A 14841-nucleotide genomic window follows, 5' to 3' on the forward strand; every position below is an offset into this window, starting at 1 on the left:
GTGAGCTTATGAGCTTGATTTTGGACAACAACTACATATTTTTTGGGGGTGAATATTACAAACAGTTAAAAGGGGTGGCGATGGGTGCTGCTTGCGCCCCTTTATATGCTAACCTGGTCCTCTTGGGATGGGAACAAAAATACATTTTTACACACAAAAAATTTTCTTCATGCATTACCTATTATGGTAGGTTTTTGGATGACATTATTATTTTATGGAAGGGTAGTGTAGATGAAATTTCAGAATTTGTGAATTATATAAACCGGACTACAGATTATTTAAAGTTCACCTTCAAGTGTCATCAGCAGAAAATTAATTTTCTTGACGTCAAGATTTTTAAAAATCAAGATTGTTTTCATTCCAAAATCTACCGAAAAAACACATTTTGTAATGCATACCTACACTATACTAGTCATCACCCTGCTTACCAGAAAAAAAGTATTGTAAAGGGTCAGGCTGTCAGGGTAGCTAGGATGACCACTATAAAGAATGATGCAACAGCAGAGTTCACTTTATTGATCCAATACTTGAAGAGGTCAATGGTAAATGGGGTACTATTTACAAACCATTATTGGGTACTAGTGAAGGAAGGTCTGGCATTGTAACTAATGAAGAAATTGTACAGAACACTATCAATTTCCAACAAGCATGTGTAGTTCAATTCAGTCCCTTATATTCTTATATTAAGGGAACCATGATAAAAAATTGGAACATTTTCAGAACTAATCCGGAGATAGTCCATATTCTTGGTGATAAACCTATATTTTCTACCAAGGTAGGTGATAACATCAAAACTCTGGTGGAGACAAACAGAAATTTAAATAATAGGCAGGGGAACACAATTGGTAGTAAACCTTGTGGAAGATGTCCCTACTGTCCCTACATATTATTAGATAGTGATATAATCATAGGTAATCAAAACAGAAGTCACATTGTTTTTAAAAATGGCAGCTGTTGTTCAAACAAACTAGTATATATTGCCAAATGTAGCACCTGTCCGTCTTTCTATATTGGTAAGATGGAGAGGTTGTTGAAAAATAAGATAAATGAGCACCTCTATGATATCAAGAATGAAAAAAATACCTATGCATTATATAAACACAGTACTCTGTGTAAGAATTTTAAGTGTTTTAAGTTTGGTATACTTGATTTTGTAAAAAATTGATGTGGGGGGGGGGTGATTGGCAGAATATATTGCACAAGAAAGAGTTGATATGGCAACTTAGATTGGCAGCCGACCACCTACCAGGTATAAATGAACATATTTCTATAATGCCTATATTGAAAGAGAAGGCAGAATCAGTTTAATATGTGCATTATTATTTATTATATATTTATTATAAATATATATTTTTTTAAATATTAGCTTTATTTTATACATTATACAACATATTTTATATCATATACACAGGAATTTTACTATCAAATGCACCAGTATAGGGCATATTTATGTATATACATGTATAAAAATTGTTTTTTACTAATTTCTTCGGTATTTTAGTAGATGAACTGATTGAATTCATTAATTATTTATTTTAGTGGCTTGATATTCATGAGAAATGGTATCTTTTAGTTATGTATTTACCATAACTTTAGATGTATGGGATCCATCTCGCCTACATTCTGTACTGATGGGTTCGGAGCCAATCCTCGGCTCCGACTCGGCACGCTATACTATAGAACGAAGTCTCTTATTGGCTGAGCTATCCCACATCCCAGGATGCACCACCACTGCTTCCCCAGATCTTGTTTGTCCGCACACATGCACACACACATAGACTGTCGATATAATATTGCCAGGTGTTTCAAGAGAGGAAACAGTTGAACTCGGACCGTCCGGTCTCTTCTGATCTCCAAGGCAGGGGGAAGGAGGGTGGGTTATTAGGAATGTAGGCGAGATGGATCCCATACATCTAAAGTTATGGTAAGTACATAACTAAAAGATGTAATGTGATCCTAACTCTGCAACATTCTGTACTGATGGGACAGCGTCCCTAGCACCTGATTCCTGGGTGGCTCACTGGAAAACACTCCTGAGAACTGTGAAACCGAAGGAAGCTCGCCCCTGAGATGCCACGTCCAATTTGTAATGAGAAATAAAGGTGTGAGGAGAAGACCACGTAGCCACCGCACAAATGTCACTAATAGCAAGCTTGGAATGAAAGGCTGCCGAAGTAGCCATAGCCCTGGTAGAATGAGCTTTCACTGTAGCTATAAGCTCTTTGTTAGAAATGAAGTAAGTATGACTGATACAGTCTCTGATCCACTTGGCAATAGTGACTTTCATGACGGCTTTGCCCAATTTATTGTCCGAAAAGGACACAAACAACTGATCTGCTTTTCGTGCTTGGTGCGTCCTATCCAAATAGAAGCGTAATTGTCTGTGGACATCCAAGGTGTGAAAGATATACTCCGCTCTGTTTGAATACTTCGGGAAGAAAACTGGAAGTTCCAGTGATTGTTGCAGACAAAAATTAGAACAAACCTTAGGAACAAAAGATGGGTTCGGTCTGAGGGATACTCTATCCTTGTGAAAAAACAGGTATGGTGGTTTGACACATAGGGCTTGAAGTTCTGAAACTCGCCTGGCTGATGTAATTGCAACTAATAAAGCAGTCTTCCAAGAAAGAAATTTTAAGTCACAAGTTGCTGCCGGTTCAAAGGGGGAAGAGGTTAAAGCACCTAACACCATATTAAGGTCCCACGGTGGAGCGGGATGAGATATCGGGGCCCGTAGCAGCCCAGCACCTTTCATGAAGGCTTTACACAACTTGTTGCTCATCAAAGGTGGTTCTATGCTCTCGTGAAAATTGGAAATAGCCGCCAATTGAACTTTGATGGTAGAGACCGAACAACCTTGGTTGAACAGAGAAGCTAAAAACTTCAGAACCTCTGACACCGGGGCTGTCATGGGGTCTAAACCCCGGAGTTGGGCCCAAATAGCAATTCTCTTCCATTTGCTGCTATACATTTTCTTAGTAGAAGTCTTGTGGGCCGAGGACAAGATATGTATGACTTCCGGGTCCAAAGCATGGTTCCTGACTATGGTCGGAAGAGGAGGAGCCAAGCTGCTAACTTCAACGAGTGGAGGGACTGATGTAGCTGTCCCGACTGATGGGTCAAGAGATCCGGAATTTGGTCCAGGAACCATGGACCGTCAATGCATATTTGCGAAGAAAGGGAAACCAGACTTGATGAGGCCAGTATGGGGCAACTAGAATCATTTTGCTCTCCAAGCGACTCGCCTTCTGGATCACCTTGGGAAGAAGGGGAACCGGTGGAAAGGCATATAGCAGACCGGTGGGCCAAGCTTGAACTAGGGCATCCTTGGGAATCTCCCCCGGAACTGGGGTGAGAGAGAAGAACTGTTGGCATTTCGTGTTGAGGGGGGTTGCGAAAAGGTTGCAACAAGGAGTTCCCCATCTCCTGAAAATCTGAGTTACCACTCTGTCGTTCAGAGACCACTCGTGAGGGGAGAGAATAGTTCTGCTCAGTTTGTCGGCTATCACACTGGATCTCCCTGGAATGTGTGTTGCTACCAGAAAACGTTTGGTTGCAATCGCCCAATCCCATTCCTTCATGGCCTCTCTGCAAAGGGGGTAGGATCTGGTCCCTCCTTGCTTGTTCAGGTACCAGACCCCACACATGTTGTCGGACTGAATGGCAATCGTGCCCTGGGGGAGGTAAATGTGTAGTGCTTGCAACGATAGAAGCACCGCCCTCATTTCCAAAAAGTTGATGTGGAGGAGAGTCTCGTCGGAATGCCACTTGCCTTGGACTGACCTGCCCAGGAAATGTCCCCCCCACCCCGTCTGGGAGGCGTCCGTAGTCAATGTGGCCACTGGGGGTGGTGGAACGAAGGGTCGCCCCTGATCCAGGTTGGAGGAAAGAAGCCACCAACAAAGGTCCTGTTTGCACGTCTCTGTGATCAGAATGTGGTGACTGAGTGGGAGATCCTGATAAGACCACTGGACTGACAGGAGCTACTGGAGAATCCTCACATGTAACCTTGCTAAGGGGACTAGGAGAACGGTGGCCGACATGGAACCTAACAGCTGTAGGACCATCCTCGCTGGGGCTCGACGTCTGAGGAGCAAAGCTTGAACTTGAGACTGTAGTGTTTCTATCCTCTCTACAGGAAGATAGACTCGCATTTGCTTTGAGTCTATCTCTGCTCCGATAAACCGAATGCGCTGAGATGGCAGCAACATGGACTTTGTCCAATTGAAGGTGATTCCTAGGGAGTTGCCTAGAGATATAGTGGCTGCTAGATTTTGCAAGAGTAGATGCCTGGAGGTGGCAGTTAGGAGCCAGTCGTCTAGGTATGGAAACACTTGGAATCCTAGACTTCTCAGGTGAGCAGTCACCACCGCCAAACATTTGGTGAACACCCTGGGGGCTGTGGTGAGACCAAAGGGCAGTGCACGGAACTGGAAATGACTGTCTCCCAGGCTGAAGCGCAAGTGTCTCCTGGACGCCTGATCTATCAGAATGTGATAATAGGCGTCCTTGAGATCTATGGAGCACATCCAAACACCTTTCTCCAGCAGCGGGAGAATGGATTGCAAGGTGACCATCCGGAACTTGGACTTTTTCACTGATCGATTTAGCTTGCTGAGATCCAAAATGGGCCTCAAGTCCCCGGTCTTTTTTGGCACCAAAAAGAATCTTGAGTAAGTCCCTAATCCGGTCTGGCCTACGGGAATAGGTTGGATGACTCCTTTTTGAAGCAGCTTTGATATTTCGTTGGCTGCAAAATCCCGTTGACTGGGAGGCGGGTCCGGGATTCTTTGGGATGGAGGGGGGTTTTGAGAAAAAGGGATGGTGTAACCTCCGGCGATGATTCGCAGCACCCATTGGTCCTGAGTGATACTCTCCCAGGCCTTTAGGTGCTTCGAAAAACGACCCCCGACTGGCTCCGGAGCTGCACAGTCGGGCACTCCTTCAGGGATGCCGGAAGGTTGAGGAGCCACGAAAGGACTCGCGGTCTCCAGTGTTGCGGAGGCCTCCGCTGCCTCTGGGACGGCGTCTTCCTGAAACATTTCCCCCTCCTCTGCCTCTAGAAGGGAGATCGCTCTGCTGCGAAGAGTAAGGCTTTTGAGATTTATGGAACCACATTTTCCCCCCTCTTCTAGCCTTGGGATAAGGCCTGAAGGGAGTGGAAAACCATGCCCCTACGGCAGTTAAAGTCTTACCCTCTTGTTCGCAGCGAGTCAAGGTGTCCTTTACCTTGGGTCCAAACAGAGAGGACCCATCAAAGGGAGCGTCGGCAAAGGAAGACTTAAAGGCCTCTGCAAAATGGCACAAGCGGAGCCAGGCTTGTCTCCGTAGAGCAACGCCTGTTCCCGCCGCTCTGCTCGTCCCCTCGGCTGCATATGAAATGAGCCTCATGGACGAGTTCGATAACTATGATAGGGTAGCCAGCTGAGAGTTAACCGTCTGGGCCAACTGCTCAGGTAAGTTACCAGAGAGGGTATCTGAAAGTTCCTTGACCAGATCCCTCTGAAGTCTGGTGAAGTGCGTCAAATTCTTCAGAGACCTTAAAGTAAGTAAAGGTTGCTGAAGTAAGGGTGCGCTTCCCGTACCGATCCATGCTCCTAGACTCCTTATTAGGAGGATGGACGGACGTTGAAGCCTCTGCCACATCTTGTTGGGTAGCAGATGCCACCACCAGGGCATCTACAGCCACACCTTTGGAGAGAAAATCCTTTTCAGGGGGTGCTGAGAGAAATTTACTGGGGCGAGCTGGCACCGGTTCCACAGAATCCGGGTGTTCCCACGCCCTTCGAGAGATCAAATCCAGAAGCTCATCGAAGGGCGGAGACACCCAGGAGGCGGAGGGCTGAGCCCCGAAGGCCTTGAGGAATACCGACTCCTCAGCGGAAGGGGGTTTGGACTGCCAGTCGCCTCGTTGCTTCAGGATCTCCAAAATGTCTGCAAAGGAGACATCATCCGAGGATGACTTGGGGGACCCCTCCACATCATCGAGGTCGGTGTCCGAGGTGAGAGACTCGTCAGGGGAGTCGACGTGCTTCCTCTTCCACTGTCTCTTCCTCGGAGGTTCCTCCGAAGATGCTTCGGAGGGACCTTCAGGAAGGAGGGAACCCCCGATGGGGGTGGCCTCAGGCCCCAGGGCTCCGCTGTCTTGAGACAGGGGGACTACAAAGGAACCAGTCTCCGTGCCAAGGGAAGGTGACGGTGAGATGGTGGAGGTGGCCAAAGAAGATTTGGCCAAAGCACTCCTCATGGCCCTGAAGGCGGGACCCTCAGAGTCCTGGGAAGGTCCAACCCCCGGGGCCACAACAGTAGACAGCACTCCCGCAGCCGACGCACCGAGAGGGAGGCTCGGAACTGAAAGCATCGGCCCCGAAACGTCACCCCCGGGGCCGACAGAGGAGGTCCGTGTACCGAACTCCGACCCGAAGGGCGGGGTTGGAGTAAGGGTCGGAACCGACCCGAAAACCTCCACCGGCTCCACCAGCACCGACTCCAACGGTGCCGAGGCTGTTGGAGGAGGAACCAAGAGAACAGGGTGGGCAACCGGCTCCGGAGCCGACTGGGCTGGAGCCGAAACCAACTTTTGAAAGACCGGAGACTGAAACAGCCTTTGAAGCACCCTGTCTATGTCCAAATCTGACATTCTCGAAGACCTAGAAGAGGTCGAACGAGTTCGAGTCGACTTCTCCGCCGGTTCCAAAGGACTGGGGGACCGGCTCCGAATAGTCTCGATAAATATCGGTGCCGAGGGAGACTGCACAACCATTGCAATTTCCCTCAGAGCCGAAGTGGCCTTCAGCGCCGAAGGGGAAGAGTCTGAGCGGGCAACTCTCATCGGCTCCAAAGACAGTGGAGCCGATGAAGGTGACCCGCCTCTCGAAGCCCTAGCCGTCGACTCCGAAGCCAGAGGAGTCGAGGCTGGAGGCATTGAGGCAGACCGTTCCGCCCTCGGCTCCGAAGTCCGTGGAGCCAACGGAGACGCCTGCCGAGATTTCTTTGTAGCCGGTTCCGACGGGCTGGTTGGAGCCGACGACTTCTTTTTCTTTGAAGGTGAAGAGGAAGAAGATAAAGCCTCCTCAAAGGAAGGGGTGACAAGCCCTTTTAAAATCAATTTATTTTTCCTCTCTTGGAGGACATGGGAGGAAAAAGCGTGACAAACGCTGCATGACTCTTGAAGATGCTTAGGGCCTAAACAATAAACGCACAAAGAGTGGTCGTCCGTAATGGACATTTTGTAACTGCATTTAGAGCATTTTTTGAATCCTGATGGTCTGTGCTCTTTCGACATGTTGACACACAAATCACTACCACAGAAATATTTTTTTAAATACACTAATAAAAGAATAACTTAAAGAAATACGTAAACTGAGGACAAGGCCCCTCTAACTTAAACGGGGTCGCCTGACCCAAATCTAGACAACTCTACCACAGAAAAGACTCACACTAAGAAGCTTAAACAACGCGCGAGGGCAAGGCCCCTCTAACTTAAACGGGATCCTTTCCCTCAAACTAAGACAATTTTACCACAAAAAAGACTCAAATCTCACAGTCACACAACAACGAATAGCTGTTAAAACAGCTTTTGGGTAGATTAGAAAAAATTTCTGACAGAAATTTTCAAGTATTAAGCACTTAGCTCAGCCAAGTCCGAGACCACGTCTTTGCTGTAGAAGCGGCAAACGAGATCTGGGGAAGCAGTGGTGGTGCATCCTGGGATGTGGGATAGCTCAGCCAATAAGAGACTTTGTTCTATAGTATAGCGTGCCGAGTCGGAGCCGAGGATCGGCTCCGAACCCATCAGTACAGAATGTAGGCGAGATAGGATCACATTACATCTAATGTTTAGTATTGGTAAACTTTGCACCAATGAATTGAAAGTTTTGATTATTTAAACCTGGGAGTTTTTATGTCATTTGTTCTGATGAAGTCATTCTGTTTGATGAAAGCGCTTAACCTGTGGTTTATTTTTGTTAATAAACTTCTCTCTGTGGACCCGCAACGCTGTGCTCTTTTTGGTTAATCGGTTATATTTCGAGTGCATTGAACACCATTGGTTTGGACCAAGAAATATTGGGATGCCTGGCAGCTAATGGAAATGGAGGAACCATGCAGTTAGCATTAGGTCCAAAATGTTTTGGTGATCAAGACCATCCAGATGGGACAGGAGATCTGGCACTGGTTCCAGCATCAAGGGTTGCTGAATTAGATACAGCCAAAGAAAGGGGAAACCAAATTAAGGCCAAAAGGGAAAATGAGGATCACTGTGCTCTTTAACCTGAATGCTTTCTGTAAAATCTTGGGAATTCGAGGTACTGGAGGGAAAGGCATATAGGAGACCGTGTGGGGGGGGGCGGGCAATCATGGAAGACAGTATCTCTAGGGGACCTTCCGGAGGGGAGAATCAGGGAGAAGTAATTGCTGCACTTGTTGTTTAGGGGATACGCAAACAGCAAGTCTGACACCAAAAATAGAAAATCATCTTCCCCACTTTTTCATTGAGAGACCACTAGTGAGGCTGAAGGATGAATCTGCTCAGCTCGTCCACAAGTTTGGAACTCCCTGGAATGTGTGTTGCTATAAGAAAGCGGTTGGAAGAGATCGCCCACTGCCACACTGAGGGCTTCTTGACAAAGAGGATAAGACCTGGTTCCACCCTGTTTGTTGATGTGCCAAACCACTGACATATTGTCCATTTGAACTGCAATAGTTCCCTGAGGAAGAGCTGTTTGAAAGGCCTGCAACTCAAGAAGCACCCCTCTTATCTCCAGGACACTGATATGCAAGTTGGCCTCTAACTGGGACCATGTGCCTTGGACCGTCTTGCCCAGAAAATGCACCCCCCCCCCATATGGGAGGTGTCTGTGGTCACTATGGCCGTGGGCTTCAGAAAAACAAAAAGGACGACCGTGAAGAACTTGACCGGAATGCATCCATCAAAGAAAATCCGTTTTGCAAAGGTTGGTGATCAGGACTTGTTCTGGCAACAGATGATGAAGTATAAACCACTGGGAGGCTAGTAGCCATTGCAGAATTTTCATATGTAACCTGACTAGTGGCACTAGAGTTATAGAAGCTGCCGTATATTCTAGAGCTTATAAGATTAAACATGCTAGAATCTTCTTTTTGTAGATGAACTTCTGTACCTGAGCCACAATTCTCTGATGACGTTCTGCAGAAAGAGATGCTATCGTTGTCTGAGTATTCAGTACAGCCCCTACGAATTCTAAATTTTATGTCGGGGTTAAACCTGACTTTTCTAGATTTACTGTGATCCCCAAATGGGCACAGATGTTGAGGGTGTTGTCCCTGGCTGTTATCAACTGATGCTTGGTCAAAGTGGTTTTGAGGCAGTTGTTCATGTACGGAAACACATAGAATCCTTGTAATCTCAAGTGAGCTGCTACTACTGCCATGCATTTGGTGAACACCCCAGGGGTTGTGGTGAATCCAAATGGCAAGTACTCTGAATTGGTAATGCCTGGCTCCAAGCCAAAAACGGAGGAACCTTTTAGAACGTTGCCCATTTTTACAAGGTAATACGCATCCTGACGCTCTAATGAGCACATCCAGTCGTCCTTCCTCAGAAAGGGAAGCACAGGCATTACCATGACCATCCGGAACTTTGTTTGCCAAACTGATTTGTTCAGTACACTGAAATCTAAAATTGGTCTCCAGTCCCCTGTCTTTTGTGGCACTAAAGAGAATCTTGAGTAGGATGGATTAACTAATGGTTTGTTAAGCTATGAAAAGAACATTCAGAGTTGAATAAGACAAGGATGCCCCTTTGAGTGGTACCCTTTCTGGATGCCATGAAACCGCACAACACCACAAATGCTAAAAGCAAAAAAAGGATAAGTCAAAAAACTCCCACAGGGCACTTATCTGAACAACTAGGTAACCAGCAACGACTCAGGCGATCAGACTGATGATCAAAGATGGTGTTCAAACTGATGACAAAGAAGTTCTGAGGATGACACATCCGGACATCACCTTTAAGCCATATGCCCTGTGCGGGGAGCATACGTGTGACTTATGGTGCATCAATAACAACCTAAAGGCTTTGTTATACTGGCTGGATGTCACAGCCCTTGGCAAAGGATCATGGAACGACAACATTAAGAAACTAATAAGATAAGAATGTCCTTTGAGTGGTATAATATTTGCATTAGTAATAAAATGTAGTAAGTTATATTAATCAGGAGTCAAAGGATGTAAGTTATATGACAAAAGAAGGAACTGAGATACTTTTAATGTTATCATATGTTGATGACATACATTAATCACTAGGCAGATGAGCGAGATGGAAGAACAGATAGGCCATTTAAATAAATGTTTACAAATATTAGGTACGAGTCTCAACAGAGTATAATGGAAAAAAAAAAATAAACCAATTTCAATATGCAAGAAATAAAAGTATTCGAAATTAGACTTGCAATGGAAGACTGTAATAGGAAAGTTAAACATGTATTATTGGAAAACATTCAGATTTTCATTTATGAAAAAGCATCTCTCCTGAATTCAGTAATATTAGGAAAATTAGCTTACCGATTGGCTAGACAGAGGGACCGAGCTAGTTAAGATGTGCTGCAGGTAAGGGTGATAAAGGATAATGAGGGAGATGTACTCACAAGTGAAGAGAGTGTGTTAAGCAGATGGAAAGAGTACTTTGAGGGGCTGATGAATGAAGAGAATGAGAGGGAGAGAAGGTTGGATGATGTGCGGATAGTGAATCATGAAGTGCAGTGGATTAGCAAGGAGGAAGTAAGGATAGCTATGAAGAGGATGAAGAATGGAAAGGCTGTTAGTCCAGATGACAAACCTGTGGAAGCATGGAGGTGTTTAGGTGAAATGGCAGTGGAGTTTTTAACTAGATTGTTTAATGAAATCTTGGAAAGTGAGAGGATGCCTGAGGAATGGAGAAAAAGTGTTTTGGTACAGATTTTTAAGAATAAGGGTGATGTGCAGAACTGTAGTAACTACACAGGGATTAAATTGATCAGTCAGAGCATGAAGTTATGGGAAAGAGTAGTGGAAGCTAGGTTAAGAAGGGAGGTGATGATTAGTGATCAGCAGTATGGTTTCATGACAGGAAGGAGCACTACAGATGCGATGTTTGCTCTAAGACTGTTGATGGAGATGTACAGAGAAGGTCAGAAGGAGTTGCATTGTGTCTTTGTGGACTTAGAAAGCATATGACAGGGTGCCTAGAGAGGAGTTGTGGTACTGTATGAGGAAGTCGGGAGTGTCAGAGAAGTACGCAAGAGTGGTACAGGATATGTAAGAGGGTAGTGTGACAGCAGTGATGTCTGGAGTGGGAGTGACGGATGCGTTTAAGGTGGAGGTGGGATTACATCAAGAATCAGCTCTGAGCCCTTTCTTATTTGCAATGGTGATGGACAGGTTGACAGATGAGATCAGACAGGAGTCCCCGTGGACTATGATGTTTGCAGAAGACATTTTGATCTGCAGTGAGAGTAGGGAACAGGTGGAGGAGTCCCTGGAGAGGTGGAGATATGCTTTAGAGAGAAGAGGAATGAAGGTCAGCAGGACTAAGACAGAATATATGCGTGTGAATGAGAGGGAGGATAGAGGAATGGTGAGGATGCAGGGAGTAGAGGTGGCAAAGGTGGATGAATTTAAATACTTGGGATCAACAGTTCAGAGTAATGGTGAGTGTGGAAGAGAGGTGAAGAAGAGAGTACAGGCAGGATGGAGTGGGTGGAGAAGGGTGTCAGGAGTGATTTGTGACAGATGAATACCAGTAAGAGTGAAAGGGAAGGTCTACAAGAGGGCAGTGAGACCAGCTATGTTATATGGGTTGGAGACAGTGGCACTGACAAAAAAGCAGGAGTCAGAGCTGGACGTGGCAGAGTTAAAGATGTTAACATTTGCATTGGGTGTGAAGAGGGTGGACAGGATTAGGAATAAGTATATTAGAGGGTCAGCACAGGTTGGAATGTTTGGAGACAAAGCCAGAGAGGCAAGATTACGTTGGTTTACACATGTGCTGAAGAGGGATGCTGAGTATATTGGGAAAAAGATGCTAAGGATGAAGCTGCCAGGTAACCCGGAAAAGAGGAAGGCCTACAATAAGGTTTATGAATGTGGTGAGAAAGGACATGCAGGTGGTTGGTGTGACAGAGCAAGATGCAGAGGACAGGAAGAAATGGAAACAGATGATCTGCTGTGGCAACCCCTAATGGGAACAGCCGAAAGAAGAAGAAGAAGGAAAATTAGCTTATTTTGCTAGTGCATTTAATATGCTTGCAATATATGAAAAGGAAATTATTAATATTATGTTCTCTTTTCCAGACTTGAGCCCTGTAAAGACATGAATATTGTACGTAGGAAAAGAACAAGGGGGTTGGGGTTAATAAATCCTATTATGTATGCAGAGTCCTTGAACTTATATAGTGTTAAAATGCTTAAGAGAAAAATTGAGAATTTAATAAAAAGCTAAACTATAAAAAGAATGGAGTATGATAAAAAAAAATCATAAAAAAGAAATAGTTTATAAAAATGACAAGGCTTATCAAAAAAATCATAATATGGAAACTAAATATGGAAGAACTGGGAAATGACAGAAAAATATGGTATAAACATGTAATGGGGAAGGGTTTCTATGTATATCCATGGAAAGAATTAGGACAAGTGAAAATCAAAGCTTTAAAAGCTAGAAATAAAAGATGTAAAAATATATTTGAATGTCAGAATTTTTTATGGAGGCTCGCTATAAAGAAATTTCTAGTGAAAGCTAACATGCCTTATAAGAAAAGATGTGAAGCAGGATGTGCACTATTTGTGGAGAAGAGGAAACTACAGAACGTATCTTTCTGAAATGTAAAAGAATTGCGAAATTATGGAAAAAATTAGGAGATACAAATTATTTTGATGATATAAAGGGAACTGATGATATAAATATGGAGATGATTGAATATGGATTTTATAAAGATGAAGGGTCACACTCAGAAGTATTGCACCCACCTTATGCTGCACTGAAGTATCAGTAATCCATCTACCTGGTGTGAGAATAGAACTCACAGCCTTCTGCACTAAAGATGAGTATGCTACTTGTTGCACCACTGACATTGACAATGCTGCACCATCTTTAAAATACTGTCACCAAAAACAATTCCTTTAAGAGAGAGTCAGGAAAAAGTGTATCATTGCCCTTAGGCTCATATCTTGTAAGTGAACAGATCTGTGAGAATAAGTCAAAGACTCTACATCACAATCTGATGAATAATCTTCCCCTGAAAACATATCTCACTTCCACTACTGTGGAGTAAACAAGGAATTGGCAAGAAACTGAAAAGGTTTCAATAACACGAGAACTTTAAATAGCCTTTGAGAAAAATTATACCACTCACACTGCATACATGTACGTGTGCATACACATGTGAGGTACAGGATGATGTACACCACCTCTTCAGATAATGGCATTATGTGCACAGGTGCCGTGAAAGAAAAGTAAAATGTAACTGGTGACTCCTCTTACACTGGACATTCCTAATCTCAAAAAGTTTAAGCAAGAACCTACATGACAGCACTGGGGATTCAAACTTTGTAGATAAACAAAAACTGGTATCAAGCTCCAAAGTGGCTGCCATCAGCAGCTGTTGTTTGCTTTATGAATTTATGAATCCCTGAGGTTAAAGACTGAAGCTTATGAGTAAGCACATTTGTACAACAATTTAGTCTTGTATTCCCAATATAGATTTATGTTAGCTATTAGAATAATGTACACCAGTTTCAACAAATGGATAACTGGCACACTTCACATGCCAATTCATCCTGGACGCTGCACAGATACAAAGTGATCTCATTTTATTAATAAAATAAGAGTGAATTAGCATGTTCCTAGGATGCAAAGTTAAGTATTAAAACTTTCACTGACAAACGAGGGAACACTACAGTCTGAAAATCTGCGCAATGGATAATCATCACCTTCGGTGTAAAGCTACAATACGTATCATCACATCTATTGTGGAGAAACTAAGACTGCAGTGTCCTTCGCAGCAGAAGTAAATCAGAAATGTGTTGAACCTGGGTTTAAAAATGGAAAGGCTGAGTACTGCATGTTAAGTTTTTGTTTGATGGTGGATTATAGTTTTGTGTAATGTAAACATTTCCTCACTGGAGCCCTAGATACATTTTACTTGAAAACCATCCCTGCATAACTGCAAACCAGGGCTGCTGTAGCAGTGGCTTGGCACTTACTGGTCTGTTTCCATTAAGTAAGGTCTACCCATATGGCTCACGTGTTATACAGTCCAGCAATATCTTACGCTAGTCTCCCTGTACTATGCAATGCAAATCACACTGGTGTACCACATACAATTTTACTCCCAACTTTGATCCAGATGACAGCAAAGCAAAAGTAACATTCTGGCAGCCTGTGTGGCTACATGAAAAAAATGTGTCATCAAATACGGCTATGCTAAGTTTACATGGCAGTACAATTACTTTCAGCTTTCACAAATTAGCACAAGGTTATACTTTCACATTTAAAACCATTTGCAAAGTGGCTCCTTTGATGTTCTGCCTGCAGAATATTAGTAAAGTCCTGCCTATGCACAGGCAAGTCAATGCAGAGAACAAAAACAAAGTAAACTAGCCAAAAAAAAAAAAGACTATTTTTTACAAAATATTAAACTGGATTTGTTTGGCCAACTTTAGATATCAAAAACCATTTGAATATATGCAATCTGCTGTGTGTACAAACATTAGGGAGATGTACAAAGGGATGAGCGTGGGCTATTTTTTTTGTCAAATTTCTTTGTATTAAAATATTCAGCACATAACAAAATAACAAAACACATTAAAAAAAAAAAAGAGAGATAA

The 14841-nt window shown here is 43.9% G+C and overlaps 1 protein-coding gene across 4 annotated transcripts in view; it reads right to left on the reverse strand.

Annotated features, from left to right (window-relative positions):
• Positions 1-14841, reverse strand: part of LOC122817080 (ankyrin repeat domain-containing protein SOWAHC-like) — an 877444-nt gene that overhangs the window by 339628 nt on the left and 522975 nt on the right. The gene's annotated exons all lie outside the window — the stretch shown is intronic.

The sequence above is a fragment of the Protopterus annectens genome, chromosome 12.part0, assembly GCF_019279795.1.
Source record: "Protopterus annectens isolate FY-2018-M chromosome 12.part0, PAN1.0, whole genome shotgun sequence".
NCBI lineage: Eukaryota > Metazoa > Chordata > Ceratodontiformes > Protopteridae > Protopterus > Protopterus annectens.